This window comes from Lontra canadensis, unplaced genomic scaffold, assembly GCF_010015895.1.
Source record: "Lontra canadensis isolate GAN:19392208 unplaced genomic scaffold, GSC_riverotter_1.0 scaffold23, whole genome shotgun sequence".
In the NCBI taxonomy this organism is placed as follows: Eukaryota; Metazoa; Chordata; class Mammalia; order Carnivora; family Mustelidae; genus Lontra; species Lontra canadensis.
The window spans coordinates 16,431,859-16,445,508 of record NW_022631017.1 but is presented as its reverse complement, the minus strand read 5'-3'; positions in this window follow the sequence as shown (position 1 = coordinate 16,445,508).

Sequence of the window (13,650 nt, the reverse complement as noted above, 5' to 3'; positions counted from 1 at the left end):
AGCAAAACTGATATTCCAAGAAGCTCTGTGTCCTCTGGCTTCACATACACAGCGATATGGGTCAGGGGCACTTAGTTTGAGAGTCTGGAAGTACAGAATGTACATGTTAGGAAAATTGAGTTGCTATTTAATATAATCTTCATCATTGCCAATCTCACTTTCACCAGGCATCCAGATAATTTAGACCAAGTTCCCTTGGGACATGGAGCTAAGGTGGGCAGGCAGTCTTGGGTCTTCTAAGAAGCAAGCAGTAGGTAAAGTTTAGGGCAGGCAGACGGCTGAAGATTAGGGGAGTCATTCACTTCCTTATTCACTACCTTCTGAGCTCCAGGCACTGAAATAGTTAACTAGGAGGAAATACAAAGATGGATAAATGACAAAACCTAACCGAAGAAACTCACAAACTAGTGGAAGAAAACAGGCACCTACACTCAAGATTATCAACCAAAGTAAAAAGCAAAAAGGTGGAAAAACTTGCTGAAAGCTCTGGAATGGAGAAAGGGGCAGGTTCTAAAGTGGAGGTATTGGCACAGAAAGAAAATCCGGTTGATTTTGTTTTTTTCATTGTCTTAAGAAATTTAAGAATTGTTTTTAATTTCTGAAGCAGTGCTCAGAAACAGCGAGAAATGCAAAGAAGGCAAGTTTGTTGCTTTCTCTGGACTAAGACAGACCTTGGTGTAAAGAGGTCATGTCTGACTTACTCCAACAAGAACAATTCAAAACACATCCTGGTGAATAACTGATTTATTCCAACAGGGTAAGAACAGTTTTATTGCTTTAAAGACTCCTCTCAATTTAATCAAGCGGCTTCCCCCTAGGGACATGGTCAGCTTACAGAGGTCTTGCTCCAAGGAACAGGATCTCGGGTACCAAACTGGGTAAAGGGACAAACCTGAAAGGTCAGGTTAGATGTCCTCTCAAGGTTAATAGGATGGAGTTTGGAAATAAGTAGAAGCAATCAAGAAAGACACCCTATGTTGCAATTTTGAGCAAGTCAGTGTTACAAGGTGATAGGAAACATAGAGAGAGAAATGGAATTTTTGTGGGGATTAGGAACAGAATTTAAAGTTCAGATTTGGACAAGTGGGATTTATCATGCCTTGCAAGCCAGCAAAATGGAACTATAAAGCCTTCTATTCAGCTTATAAGTCTGGAAGTTAGCAGAGAGATTGAAACTACAGATTTTCAGAGGAAGTTTCCAAAATATAAATAATGACAGAAGCTATGAGAGGGGATGAAGATTACTTAGGGAAAATGGGTAGAATAGGGAGTGAAGGAAACCAAGCCATAATTCTTAGGGAAACCAGCCTCTTTATGGATGGGTAGAAGAGGAAAGTCAGCAAGGAAGACTGATAAAAAGTGGCCTGAGAATGAAGAGAAAGATCACAAGAGTGCATTTTCCTAGAAACTAGTGAGAGAGGTTTTTGGAAGGAGGGAGTGATCAAATGTGTCAAATTCATTTAAGGAATCAAGCAAGTCAAAGGCAGATGTGGATATTGTTTGTGATCTTAATGAATGCAGTTTCCAGGCAGTGGTAGAGAAGCAGTGGTAAGGAGCACATTGTGGGACTTTAAGAAACCAGCAGGAGGTTAGGAAGTGAAGGCAAAAGGTAAGGGTAACTTGTTCAAGCATCGGGGCTGTAAAAAGCAAGAGTCAATTCCTTGGAAGAGATGTGAGATCCAGGAAGGAGGACGATTTATTTGTTATTCTTGTCATCTTCCTGTATATCTTTTTTTCTTTTTTTTTTCTTTTGTTCTCTTTCTTTTTCTCTCTCTTTTTCTTCCTTTATGACCGACCTTCCTTCCTTCCTCCCCATCATGTACTTGCATCCAGTGAGTGAGAAAGAGCAAGAAAGTGGGAGAAATTGGAAACTGAAAAGAGGAGAAAATAATTTTCAGGCCTAATGCAGGGATGGGGGGAGAAGCCTCAGAGAGGAAGAGGCACAGCTTTTCCATTAAAACTTAAGAAAGGGGAAAGAACGGTGTGAGGAGTATAGCAGTGTATAGGTGTGATGCTGGAACACTGAGACAGGTTTTATCAGGAAGCTTCTATGTTCTCTATCAGGATCCTCTGCAGAAAATGAGGTAAAAAGTGGAGGGAAATGGCTGAAGACCACTGCTTGAGGGGATTAACTAGATTTGAAAGCCCTATAATGAAGAACAAGAGGACACCTTGTTCAGAAAATAGAGAAAAATGCCTATCAGTATTCATGACCCAGCAGAATTGGTTAACTATGGGGGCTCCTGGGTGGCTCAGTTGGTTAAGTGCCCGGCTCTTGTTTTCCGCCTGGGTCATGATCTCAGCGTTGTATTCATGAGCACTCAGAGCAGTCTTCTTGAGATTCTCTGTCTTCCTCTCCCTCTGCCCCTCCCTCCCCTCAATAAATAAATAAATAAATAAATAAATAAATAAATAAAAATTTTCTTAAAAGAACAAATGGTTAACTATGAATTTAATGAGGGTTAATCATCCTGGGGTTTTTCATTTTGTTTTGTTTTGTTTAAATTTCGGTAGCAGTGCACAGAAGCTCAGAAAGAAATGTGAAGAATGTAGGTTCGTTACTTTCTCCACCCTGAGACCTAGATGTGAAGAGGCAATGTCTGGTTTATTCCACCAAGACAAATTCTAAAGCCATCCTCATGGGTAACTTGATTTATTCCAACGGGGTACATTTTTGTTGCTTTTAAAGACCACCCCCCGATTTAATCAAGTTGCTTCTCCCTGAAGGAAAGATCAGGTCACAGAGGTCAAAAACGTGATTTTTAGCTATTGAATCAAGTTAATGAACAAAACCTGAATGACCAAGTTAAACAATGTTAGGGGAACTGAGATACAACACAGTACATAGAGAATTCATTAAAGGAACCAGTTCTTAGAATGCATTTGATCATACAAATGATTATCTACTTAATATGTTGTACAAAACCAGAGAACAAGGAGCTAGACTAACTTGATAGGGTATCATTGGCCATGCTCTCCTAAATTCTTACTACTTAAGAAAAATTGGTTTGAGAGTCGAGTTGAATTCACAGATAGGAATTAAGTGGCCTCAATTGTGTGGATTGAAGGGTTGCAGAGTCAGGCAGATTACATAATAAAGCTTTGTAATCTTAGAAGGTCTCCTTCCCGACCCTCTATTCCCTAATCATATACTCTGGGCATTTGTGTGGTATCGCCAAAATGATGGGTGCTGTAACTACTACAGGGGAATTTAGAGGGTATGCTGTGATCATGAGCAAATATATCATAATGAAATGAAGAAAGACGAACACAGAAGAATGACAATAGAACCAGAGAGAAAGAGAGGTCAGAAGTTCAAGAAATTTCAAAGGAAAATTTTGAAATGAGAATAAAAACTGAGCGAAAGGGCAGAAGGATGTAGAAATGCTAGGAACCCTTCTTACTTTTCTTCAAATATAATACAACAGAGATATGTACACTATAATGTAAGGATGGGGGGGGAAGAACAGAAAAGAAGTGTAACGAATGGGAGTCCAACACACCATAAACAGGAGGAAGCAATCGCAGAAGCCCTGGGAAACCGGTGGGAATCTACCAGAGGGATAGGGAAGTAGCGATAAGGGACTGGAATCTAGAGCGTTGGTTCTTAAATACTGCAGGTCCTGTTACTGCTCTTAAAAATGTCTTCAAAAATTTCTCAAACTGGGGGTGCCTGGGTGGCTCAGTCCTTAAGCGTCTGCCTTCGGCTCATGTCATGATCCCAGGGTCTAGAGATCCTGCCCCTCATCAGGCTCCTTGCTCAGTGGGGAGCCTGCTTCTCCCTATCCCACTCTCCCTGCTAGTGTTCCTGATCTCACTGTTTCTCTCTGTGTCAAATAAATAAATAAGATCTCTTAAAAAAATTGTTCAAACTAAGATTTATCATAACAATCCAATAAAAAAGAAAGAACCATATATAATTTAAGAACAAGAAAAATTGTGCACTTTTTAATGTGATTGGCACAATGACTGTTTTGCTGTGGCTTTTATTTAATAATAATGAGAAACTCAAAAATTTGAATATACATGTCATCACATTATATTTATAGACCTCTGAACTTTTGATGCTTTGGTTATAAAAGTTATAAAAACACTATCTTACATGTAAATATGATTCTATCTCCTACATTGCCCCAAACCCTTTGGAAAGGCTGCTGCTTATGCAATTCAAAAATTTTCAAACTTCATTGCCTCAAGTTATATTGGTATCAATAAATAAAATCATAAAAATTATTTTTTTTCCCATGGCTCAGCATGCCTTTATTACCCACTTTGAAGCCAGCAATCAATTATGGGAAATCCTGTGATAATCAGGGCTTTTATTTTTAATTTTTATTCTTTTTCCAATGAAGTGGTTTAGAAGCTTGCAGGGAGGAATCTTTGGAGGATGCAAACAGCTGTTACTGAAGCAGCCTGGGTATCTGGAATATTGTTGGGATGTTCTCAACCAGCTGATGGGGCATGTGGGAGGGCTATGTGACGTGAAGCACAGCATCGAGAATTATCCTAACAGTATACAACATTTATGGACCACCTCCTGTGTCCCAGGCCTAGGTGCCAGAGTCCTTGTCACTCTTATTCCATTCCTTCCACTTGGCAAGTTCAGGATGCAGGTCTCAGAACAGTTGTTGAATTTAGCCATTCAGCCACAAGGAGACTGATAGAGATCCCCACAGTCTGCACTTTTGTAAAAACCTAGACAGTAAATATTTTAGGCTTAGTGGCCCAAGAGGATCTATTACAACTACTCAATTCCACTGTTCATAGCTCAAAAACAGTAGTAGACAATATGAAAACAAAGGGGTGTGGCTGTGTTCCGACACAATTTTATTTATCAAAACAGGTAGAGGTCATATTTGTCCATGGGCTGTAATTTGTAAAACCCCTAGATTAATCTGTGAATTCATAAACTAATTAGATTATCTTTCATGTAAATACAATAGTTTATGTAATCTAGGTTTATTATTTGACTAAAACTTTCTAGAACAGGGCTCAAACTATAATTATTTTCTTTAGGTATATACCCACTGTTAGAAAAGGACTAAGACAATTTAGCTGATGCAAAAAATTTTATTTAACACTTCAAGAAACAGACTCCTTTTGAACAACTGCAAAATGGAGCAGAAGGCCGAAAGCTTTTTATAAGATAAAAAAATAAAAAACAAAGAAGAGAAAATGGAAAATAACTGATTGGTTGGGGCCACACAGGCAATTTGGTTTGGAGGAGAAGGAACAGGGAAAAGTATAGAACCCAGAGTTGACTTGGTTTTTACGGATTTGTTAGCTTAGTGTTTGAGGATGGGTGCCAAGTGGAGCCTTCACAGGGACACCAAAATTATCTGAGTTTTGATTTGCTTACATGGCACCCTGGGCAGGAGCTGCTCCATTTGACGCCAAGAAATTTATTTCAACACTACTAACTTATTGAAATGTAAGCTTTCTGAGGACAATGAGTTTTCTCCACTCACTGTTAAAACACCACTAGTACATAGTAGGTAATATACATGTATATTTAATAAATAAGTTAACAAATGGATTTATTATGTAAATAAGCTTTATTTGTACAAAATAAAAGTTAATAAGACTTCTCTGAAATAGAATTTTTCTAAAGAAGTCTCTGGAAGTTACTATGCCTGTTCTATGTGCATATTTAAGTAAATGTCCTGCCTAAATATATTTACCAAAGGATAAGTGAAACATACCTTATATTAGTAAGTCACTAATTAAATTACTCTGGTGCCTAAAGATACAAACGTAGTGATCCGAAGGGGCACGTGCACCCGAATGTTTATAGCAGCAATGTCTACAATAGCCAAACTATGGAAAGAACCTAGATGTCCATCAACAGACGAATGGATAAAGAAGATGTGGTATATATACACAATGGAATACTATGCAGCCATCAAAAGAAATGAAATCTTGCCATTTGCGACAACATGGATGGAACTAGAGGGTATCATGCTTAGCGAAATAAGTCAATCAGAGAAAGACAACTATCATATGATCTCCCTGATATGAGGGAGAGGAGATGCAACATGGGGGGTTAATGGAGTAGGAGAAGAATAAATGAAACAAGTTGGGATTGGGAGGGAGACAAACCATAAGTGACTCTTAATCTCACAAAACAAACTGAGGGTTCCTGGGGGGAGAGGGGTTGGGAGAGGGGGGTGGGGTTATGGACATTGGGGAGGGTATGTGCTGTGGTGAGTGCTGTGAAGTGTGTAAACCTGGAGATTCAAAGACCTGTACCCCTGGGGAAAAAATAAATATATGTTTATAAAAAATTTAAAAAAAAAATTACTCTGGTGCTTGGGTGGCTCAGTTGGTTGGGCCGCCAGCTCTTGGTTTTAACTCAGGTCCTTATCTCTTGGGTTCTGGGATCAAGTCCTGCATCGGGGCTCCCTCACTCTGGGGGTTCCCGAGCAGGGGGTAGGGGAGAGAGTCTGCTTGAAAGATTCACTCCCTCTGCCCCCTCCTCCTGCTTGTGGGCACTCTCTCTCTCTAAAAAATAAAACTTTGGATAAATAAACAAGCAAATAAATATATTACTAATTTGTTACTCTACAAAAGTAGTATTTCTTTCTCTTTGCATTTCTTCTTTATTACTAGGTTGCAACACCCTCCCCACCCCCCCAAAAAATACTGTTTTCTTCTCTTTGCATTCCTACTCTAATAATCTTAATTCTTTTTCAAGCTACAGGAATGATTCTGCTTATCAGGGAAAAGCTCAAAATGAAACAGAAAATTTTAATATTTTCATATTCATAAGATTTTTTAGGTTCCTTTTTTAATATTCATAGTTATTTTTAAAATAGAATAAATGCCTGGCAATTGGCAAGGCAACTGCTCTACCTTAATGAGGTATAAGCAGGCTGTTTGCCCTGCTTTCCAGCTTCTTCTTAACATGAGGCCTGAATCCTTTCTTTCCAGACATCCAATGCTCCAAGTTGTCCCCATCTCTCTGTTTACAGGGCATGAACAGGGGGATTTTATAGGTCTTTGCAGGGATATGCTCATGGTTGTGGGGAGGAGGGGCTTGCCTGGCAAAATTTCAGAGCATATGTGCCTATCCTTCTACTAGATAGTCCCCCAGGCAGTAGGCAGCTTGGCCTTGGACATAGGGCTTGTTGCACTTTCCATAGACACTGGCTTACAAATGCTTCCTGGCAAAGGCACCAAGTTTCTCAGCCTCTCTGACCTCTGCATCTGTTGAAACTTCCACTTCTCCACAAACACAGGCCCCAGCTCCACTTCCCCCTGCCCACTCCCACACCCATACAGAGGTCACACCCAGCCACCCTCTTCCTTCTGGAGTCACCAGCCCCTCCTGAGCTAGGGCAGGGACAGAGGGTCCTCAGTCTCTTTCCCTTTCTAGGCCTGTTAAGAGCATAATCAGTGTTTTACAACCCCAGTGGCTTTCCTTTTGATACTCAAGAGCCTTTCTGAAAGTGAACACAAAACAAAACAAACAAAAATCCTGAATATTAACTTTCTTTCTCTTTGCATTCCTGCTTTATTGCCACTTGGAACATCCCCAACCTCCAAAAATAAATTATGTACGTGGATAGATAGAGAACTACTACATACATACATACTGTTGTCCTCTCCTTGTGTTCCTACTTTAACAATCGAATTCTTTTTAAGGCTACATGAATAGTACTGCTATCAGAGAAAAGGTCAAAAAGAAATGGAAAAATTTAATATTTTCAAATGCATAATGAAAGCCAAAGTCTTTTCTATGGCCCGAGGGCCTTCCATGATCTGTCTTTTCTTATTCCTGACCTCTTTTGCTATTCCTCTGCCCTCTGCTCCCTACACTAGAACCACACCGCCTTCTTCCTTTTTCTCAGAATTGCCAGCCAACCATATCCCCATCTCAGGGCCTTTGTACCTGCTGTGACCTCTTCCTGGGATTCCTTTTCCAAGGATATATGCTAGCCCTTTCACTCTTTCACATCTTTACTCAAAGGTTATTTTCTCAGGGAAAGCTTCCCTTGCCACTTTATCCAACATTACAAATACCCTCTCCCAACATTGCATATCATTTTTTTCTCCATTTTTTTTTCTAACTAGCTAACTCTTTCTTATTTTTTTTATATTGCTGTCATTAGTCTCCTCTTGCCACAATGCAGTTTTCATTAGAGCCAGGTTTGTTCTATTTTCTTCTCGCACCCCCAGTGCCTAGAAGAGTGCCTCTCATGTTATAGCACTATTTGTTAAATGAATGAACACTTGATTTATCTTCATGGAAAAGATAGAGAATATACTCAATATTATGTTCACTAGAAGCAAGGAAGAGGCAATAGTTTAAAGCGTAGTCTCTGATGAAGTTTACTATTCACACTGCAATAAACACCCTTCTGTTACATAGGCAATTTCAGAGTGGCAAGTGTGCAATGTTGCAGCAATGGTGGTCATGAAAATACGAGACATCCCTTTGTTAGATGGCCACAAAATCCTGATCTTTTTTTTCCTAGCACAGTAGGGGCCCCATCAGTACAAATGAGTCTACACCACATATAACAAGCATTATCTTACACTTTGAAATGAAACTGACAAAATTACACACACAAGATACAATTCTCTAAACAAGAATTCTGCCACGATTACTTTCTTTTTTACCTGCTGCACAAACACTGTAATCTGACTACATCAATGCCAACTCACGTTTAGCAGAATACCTCCTCTAAAAGATTAACACAATATCTTCCATAATTTGTTATCAACTATCCTGACTCATCTCATGACTCCTACAGCAGACTAAATCATTTAACAAATTGGTCTTAATAAAGCTTCCCTTGTGCATGATTTTTGCCACTCCAATGCCGAAAGTCTCACTAATTAGCAACTGTGTTAGGCTTTTAACACAGAAATATGGAATGTAAAAGGAGGGTTTGTAATAATTTCTTAAGGGACATGAAGCCAAATATCCTTGGATTTAGCTGTGAACAAATTGTGCCCAAGTTATCAAGGTCATATCCATCTGCACCACAGCTTCAAGGGCTTAGATTAGCATTTGAAAACAGTTGCGCAGTATACATTGTGATTGTTTGGTTTCTGCTGTCTCTGTCCTAGTGAAACTGAGACACCTGGAAACAGACCAAATTCACAGAGCCATGGGGCTGTCATATTATCATCTGTATATACATCCACAAATATACCCATTCCCTTCAATTACAGATTTATGTAGACCATTCCCCACTGCTCACATTGCTGCCACATATAAGTTTTCAGGTACACACAGCCCACCAAAGTACATAACTCTCCCAGTGGTCATAGTAAATTCTCCAACTAGCTAGCAAGAGGATATTGTGCAATCTGAGTTGACCAGAGGTGACTGGGGTACATTTGTGAGTTGGCCCTGGTGAATTTACTATGTTTGGACATAATTTATATAAAGAATATTTTACTTAAAATGTTATTTTAAAATACCACTGTTATAGCTCTCATCTTCTGAGTTAGGCCTTGTGTATATGTCTCTAATCCTCTCAACAACTCTAGAAGGATAGAATTCTTACCCCCTATCTATAAGATAGAATTCTTATTCTTATCTATCTTATAAGATAGAATTATCTTATCCCCTCACAAGTGAATAAACTTAAAGTCAGAAATAACAAGTGACATGTTCAAGACCACAAGGCTAATAACTGCTAGAGAAAATTTGTTCCAAGTCTACCTGGCTTTCTCAGGGAGGACACTGCAGCAGAGTCTGTAAAAGAAAGGATGGGCAATGTCATTTCTATTGAAAGATTAGGGAGGGGCGCCTGGGTGGCTCAGTGGGTTAAAGCCTCTGCCTTCCGCTTGGGTCGTGATCCCAGGGTCCAGGGATAGAGCCCCACGTCAGGCTCTCTGCTCTGAGGGGAGCCTGCTTTCTCCTCTCTCTCTGCCTGCCTCTCTGCCTGCTTGTGATCTCTGTCTGTCAAATAAATAAATAAAATCTTAAAAAAAAAAAAAAAGAAAGATTAGGGATCACTCTCCCTATTCCCAGATACTATGAAAGAAGTACTTACCTCCTACAGTTCCATCAGTACTGCTCTTTTTCACAATCATGGAGAAACTCTCACTAGTCCTCAGTCTTGTCTTTATTGTTTTTCTGCCCTTCCTCCTATCCTCCTGAATCTGGATTGCAAATGCCTTTCCATCAAACTTAACCGGTAATAACAAACTTTCTTCAGTTTGGAGCAGCGTTTCTCAACACTTTTTTCACTATTTATCTCCGAAGAAAATTTTAATCACTTTTCCCCCCAAATTGTCCTTGCCATGAAATTTTAATACCACAGATATACTGCATATCTACTTTTGTACCGTGACCCTTTGAAGGGCCATGAACCATTGTAATAACTAAAATATGCCTTCCTTCAAGTCTCAAAAATATATTTTTGCTTTTTGGGGGGCAATATCACCCTTGGCAAGAATGCATGGTTTAGAGAGGGTTTCTCAACCTCAGCATTATTGACATTTTTGGCCATATAATTCTTTGTTGTGGGGTATTGTCTTGTGCACTTTGGAACATTTAGCAGCATTCCTGTCTCTACCCAATAGATGCTACTAGCAATCCCAGTTGTGACAAACAAAAAAGTCTCCAGACACTGCCACGTCTCCAAGGGGGTAAAATTAGACTTAATTAGAACCACTAGTTTAGAGGGAAGGAGAACTGAGGGTCCAAATGGCCAAGGGTAGAAAGAAACAACTTCAAATATTTACATCATAAAAATCTGCAACCTGGAAGAAGACCCTTACTTGAACCCAACCATGTTGGCATCTTGATCTTGGACTTCCATCTGCCACAACTGTAAGCAATAAATATCTGCTGTTTATAAGCCACCCAGTCTGTGGTATTTTGTTACAGCAGCCCAAATGGACTAAGATATAGGGCAACCAACGCTAACTGGAGAAGCCCAGAGGCTCCAGATCAGAGGTCTTCACGATGATAGTGATGAATGATCTCATGACTCTGAATACCTTAGACAACGGACAGAGAATCTTGGTGACCATTATTGATAAGGACATGGAAAACCAGGTAAACAAACAATTAATAAGATAATTATTAACTCTTGAAAGGAAGTTGTAAGTAGCACTTAAACTATCATAATCATGAAGACAGCAATCTAATAAAATAAATCTTCATTGAAGTAAAAGTATCATATAATTAAATAGGGAGGGTGTAAGAACAGGAAGAGTGCATGCCTGAGTGTTGGCATAAGGAAAGCCGTGGGGTGGGGGTGTAAAAGATAGCTAAATCTTTATCCTGATAAAAAGTTAAGAGTAATGCCTAAAGCTGAAATAATCAGGAAGAAGCAAAATAAGAATTTAATTTAGAGACATGGAGGCTGATAGGCAAAGAATCAGCTAAACAAACTAAAAGTTATTTTTCTGGAATGAAGAAAAATGAGCAGGAGGGAGAGAAGTAGACATTAATATTCAAATAGCTTTATAAAACTGACTTTTCAAATAATCTGCATGTGTAAGAAGAAAAAAATGTATTTTTAAAAAATAAGGGAAGAAGGATAGAAAGAGAAGAAATGCCAGTAAGGGATTGTATGAGCTATTTAAAAACCCAAACCAAATGTTTAAGTATATTTTGGTTTTAATATTTTAAATTATTAACTATTTTTAATTCAATGACTTTTAAAAAAATCAAAATACACTGACTTCAATTTAGGAAATATTCAGAGCAAGGGATGTTATTACTTAATCATTAAATGATACATGGGAAATATCTTAGTTGTACAGAAAATATCATATGCAAACTAATATTTTTTCTTTTTTTTTAAATTAACATATAATGTATTATTTGCTTCAGGGGTACAGGTCTGTGAATCATCAGTCTTACACAATTCACAGCACTCACCATAGCACATACCCTCCCCAATGTCGATCACCCAGCCACCCTAACCCTCCCCCTTAAACCCCCCAGCAACCCTCAGTTTGTTTCCTGAGATTAAGAGTCTCTTATGGTTTGTCTTCCTCCTGGTCCCATCTTGTTTCATTTTTTCCTCCCTAATCCCTACGATCCCCGTCTTGCCTTTCAAATTCCTCATACCAGAGAGATCATTTGATGATTGTCTTTCTCTGATTGATTTATTTTGCTTAGTATAATACCCTCTAGTTCCATCCACATTGTTGCAAATGGCATGATTTCAGTTTTTTGATGGCTACATTGTATTCCACTGTGTGTGTGTGTGTGTGTGTGTGTGTGTGTGTGTATCACATCTTCTTTATCCATTCATCTATTGATGTACATCTAGGTTTTTTCCATAGTTTGGCTACTGTGGACATTGTTGCTATAAACATTTGGGTGCACATGCCCCTTCAGAACACTACATTTGTATAGGGTAAATACCCAGTAGTGCGATTACTGGGTTGTAGGGAAGCTCTATTTTCAACTTTTTGAGGAACCTCCATACTGTTTTCCAGAGTGGCTACACTAGCTTGCATTCCCACCAACAGTGTAAGAGGGTTACCCTTTCTCTGCATCCTCCCCAACATCTCTCATTCTGACTGATGTGAGGTGGTATCTCATTATGGTTTTTTTACAGTTAAATTAGGCACAAGAGATTCTTAGAAGTTGATTGTTATGGTTGATGTTATAATTTTTTAATGTTCCTGGATCCCCTCTCACAGAATCCGAGAGAGAAATTATATAGTAAAACCAAAAAATCCACAGAAAACTTTTGATATAAAACAATGCGGCATGGTATTCTCACAAACTCCAGAACAAAAGGCTAGGGACAAAAAGCCAATAGTCACAAGACTGGCATGCTATTGGCATCGGGGAGGAAGAAAGAAAATAGTAAAAAAAGCCAGTAGGTATTCATTGGAAAATGTTGCATGCCCATTAGAGAGAAACAACTAAAATGGGAATTTTGCCAAGTCCAAAAGCAAGCGGGGGTATCTGGGTGGCTCAGTTAGTTAAGCATCCGACTCTTGGTTTCGGCTCAGGTTGTAATCTCATAGAGCATGAGATAGAGCTCCACCTTGGGGTCCATGCTCCATGCTCAGCCAGGAGTCTGCTTAAAGATTCACTCCCTATGCCCCTCCCTCTACTCAAGTGTGTACTCTCCCTCTAAAACAAAGAGATATATCTTTAAAAACAAAACAAAACAAAAAAACAAATGAATACAAGAGAGTCACGGTGAGGCTGACAATGTTGTACCAGTCCAGCTCCATGAACTCTTGAAATTAAGTAGCCAAAGCGCAATCAAAATTGAACAGAATATGAAATAAAGGAAAGATCAAAATAAAAACCAGGCAGTCTCAGAAATTAAGCTGCTTTATCTTTGAACATTTACATATACATATGCATAAACACAACAAAAACAGGAACTCTGTGAACTTAGAAAAATCACTCTGAACTGTGGTTATTTCTAAAATTTCTGGAAAAAGAGTTTCACATAAAAAAGAACAATAGGAAAGTGTTGTACTCTCTTCCCAAAACTCCTCCAAGAAATTATCAAAAATTCTGCGACTTAAAAAGAAATTTATTCTCTCACAGCTCAGGATACCAGAAATCTAAAACCAAAATGTCTATAGAGTTGGTTCATCTTTGGAGACCTTGGGAGAGAAAACACCCTATGCCTTTCCTCCAGCTTTTGGAGATTGCTAGCAGACCTTTGTGTTCCTCAGCCTGTAGATACATCACTCCAATCT